The sequence below is a fragment of the Dipodomys spectabilis genome, unplaced genomic scaffold (genome assembly GCF_019054845.1).
Source record: "Dipodomys spectabilis isolate Male_0828 unplaced genomic scaffold, ASM1905484v1 ptg000405l, whole genome shotgun sequence".
Lineage (NCBI taxonomy): Eukaryota > Metazoa > Chordata > Mammalia > Rodentia > Heteromyidae > Dipodomys > Dipodomys spectabilis.
In genome coordinates, this window is record NW_024871082.1 from 1,235,809 (window position 1) to 1,239,344 (window position 3,536).

Sequence of the window (3,536 nt, forward strand, 5' to 3'; positions counted from 1 at the left end):
GTCCTGGATTTCACTCCTCAGCACGTCATAAGCAGAAAAAGATGAAAGTGGTGCTGTGGATCAAGTGATATCGCTAGCCTTGCACTGAAGAGCTGAGGGACACTACCCAAGACCCAGAGTTCAAGTCCCACAACCAACAAAACCAAAGCAAAAAACAAAACAAAACAAAACACAGTTTCTCAATTTTGTGGCCTCAACACTGTAATACCACTACTTCAGTCTAGGGTTAAGATTTTAGGTGTGGACATTTATCAACACTCCTGATTCAGACTCTACTTGATATAATTTTTAATCAATATTTTGTTTTTAGTTTTGCTCTTTGTAAATTCACATGCACCTATGAAAAATGGTGTGGCCATCCCAATAATATTCTCAAAGTACCTCTTAATCACGACTCACAAAAAGTTGTATTATATTACAACAATGAAAAAATGCTATAAATAAAGAAAACAATAAATATATATTAATGATTACTAAAATAAAAAACAAAACATTTACCAGGGTTTTCAGTATTGGAATAGTACATAGTAGATTTTACTATTTTCTCATATTTCTGTACATTTAAAACTGGATAAAGCTATGAGTAGCCTTTAAATTTACCCACTAAGATTACTATTTATAGATAATCTCATCATGTGTATGTGGCTTATATCATTATTTGTTCATCACTAACGTATAACTTAAGGGAGCCCTAAAGATTTAACAGAAACTGTGTACTTAAAATCTTAACTCTTCACTCTGCTTCTTTACACAGTCTTTGCAACTTCTCATTAGCAAAGTTTCTATAAACTCTGAAATGTACATACTTAGTAGTAAATGCTACCAGAAATATTATATACTTTATCGAAAAATTTTATGACCTGCCAGTCTTAATTTTGCCATATATATGCAAATCCCAAAATGAAACATATTTAAAACATTAAAAATTTTAACAAACCTTAACATTTGCTGCAATGATCATTATGACAGGTGCCTTGTGTAGAATAATTGAATTCCTCCTCCTACACATCTCATGAACAACAAATATCTGGAATTATTTTGTTTTTGGCATGTCAATATTGACTTTATTCTTAAATGTGTGCTTATGTAAGAAATACATGGTTGCAAAATTTCATAATTTTTTGAACTTACTTTTTGTTGAATTGTCTAGTTTAAGACAATCAATTACACTTTATATATAAAAAATGTTCTGTGCTCAATTTGGCTGCACATACACTAAAATTGGAACATACAGAGAAGATTAGCATGGTCCCTGCACAATGATGACACGCAAATTAATGAATCGTTCCATATTTTTACACCAACAGATGCTGGAAGGGATGTGGCCAGAAGGGAAGCCTACTGCACTCTTGATGGGAGTGTAAACTTGTTCATCAACTTTGGAAAGCTTTTTGGAGGTTCCTCAAAAGACTCCACATAGAGCTCCCTTATTACACAGCAATCCCGCTTTTGGGCATTCACGCAAATGATCACAAACAAGTCCACACTAAAACTACCACCACAACAATGTTTAATGTAGCATTATTTGTCATAGCTAAGATATGGAACCAACCCCGATGCCCCTCAGTAGAAGAATGGATCAAGAAAATGTTCTGTGTGTGTGTGTGTGTGTGTGTGTGTGTGTGTGTGTCTGTGTGTCTGTGTGTCTGTGTGTCTGTGTGTTTTTGTGTCTGTGTGTGTGTGAATGTACACTTACACAACCACTTTGGAAAGCAATCTGGTGAGTCCTCAGAAAGCTAATTATTGACCTTCCTTATGGCCCACTCATACCACTTCTAGGCATCTATACTGAACAAGAGGTACCAATATTCAAGGACACATGCACCTCCATGTTTATTGCAACATTGTTCACAATATCCAGGATATGAAAACAACCCATATATCCCACTGGAGATGAATGGATCCAAAAACTGTGGTAACTATTCACAACGGAATATTTTCCAGCCATTAGAAAGACAAAATGATGGCATTAGCAGGGAAATCAATCAAGCTACAGGAAATCATGTTGAGCGAGGTAAGACAAAAGCAAAGAGACAAACAGCACATGGTCTCCATGGTAAGTGGATGTTAAATCCAAAATGTAAGGTGATACAACAAAATTAACAACACTTAAGAAACCAAGGACTTCCACTCATCTGGTCGAATCACTACTAAATATCCCCATTCTGCTGATTATATTTGCACACTGAGGGGAAACCAGGAAGACGACACTGAACTAGAGGGAATCAGGGAAAATCATACAACAGTGGGATCCATCAGCTGCACTGGACATTGACTAAAATGAACTAAGCAACTCAATGTCACTGAAGGGAAGGAGGGAATAAGTGGGAAAGAGGGAACAGCAGACGCTATGCAAAACAAAAGAAATATACATATTTCAAAACAAAAAACTATACATATGGAAGAAATAACTCTATTGCAAAGCTCATAAAACTCCTAAGTGTTGTAGACCATGATAGACAATTTGCTCCATCAAAGTTAGAATGTGTTTGTGACTTTAACTAAGCATCACTATCCCACAATATTGTGAAATATGGGAAATTATGCAATCATTTAATCACAATAAAAACATTTGAAAAAATGTTGAAGGTGGAAAACTAAGTTGCTCTAAAAAACAAAAAAGGAAAATGTTCTGTGTGTATATGTGTGTACACACACACATATACTATATATATACATATATATGTGTATATATATTAATTCTATGCCTCCATCAGGAAGAATGACATTGCCCAATTTTTAGGAAATGGAAATACTTGGAAAAAAATTATATTAACTGATGTAAGCCAAGTCCAAAGAAACATAGGTCCCTTGGTATCCCTTATTTGCAATGACTAGTATATGTCTGGGATAAGCAGAAAAGTTGAAAAGCTATGTGTGTATGACTACATAAGTAGATGTTAAGCTAAATGACCCCCAAGATAGAGACACAAGTGGTTTTTTCTTTCTTGCTGTTGTTTCTCACATATTTATAATGTACAAAGTGATTTCTTTTTTGTTTTTTATGCGTTCCTCCCCAACAATATAACCCCTGTTTTCACTTTACTTGATGTTGGTGCACCTGCATCTTGTATATACACTTCTCTAATTTGGGGAAAGAAAGGGAAAAAACAACATGCTTAAATAGGAATACAGTTTGACTCATTGTATAACAATAGATGCACAAGACAATATTTTGAAGAACGAACTTTACAATTTAGGCTGGGGACATTGGGTGGGGCTTGGGGGTGTGAGGACTGTACTTGTGGAGATGGAAGGGAAGGAATGGTGGGGGAAAAACAAAGGAGGAGGTAACAATGCTTGATAGGAAATGTACTCATTACTTTGCTCATGTAACTATAACCACACTGTACAGTATTTTTACAACAAAAAATGTATAAAAATGTTTTGAGATGGAAGAGTTTATTTTGCCTATTTTACCCAAATAATATCGTTAACAAATAAATTAATGCAAAACATTGATATGAAGATATTTTGAAAAAGTGAGTGTGCGTGCATTCCTGCGTGTTGGCATGCTCAGAGTTTGAAATCAAATA

At 35.0% G+C, this 3,536-nt stretch overlaps 1 non-coding gene across 1 annotated transcript; it reads left to right on the top strand.

Annotated features, from left to right (window-relative positions):
• Nucleotides 1-1,191: 1,191 nt before the first annotated feature.
• LOC122096952 lies at nt 1,192-1,297 on the top strand. The gene has a single exon (XR_006145446.1). It is a non-coding gene; the product is annotated as a U6 spliceosomal RNA (small nuclear RNA).
• The last annotated feature ends 2,239 nt before the right edge of the window (nt 1,298-3,536 follow it).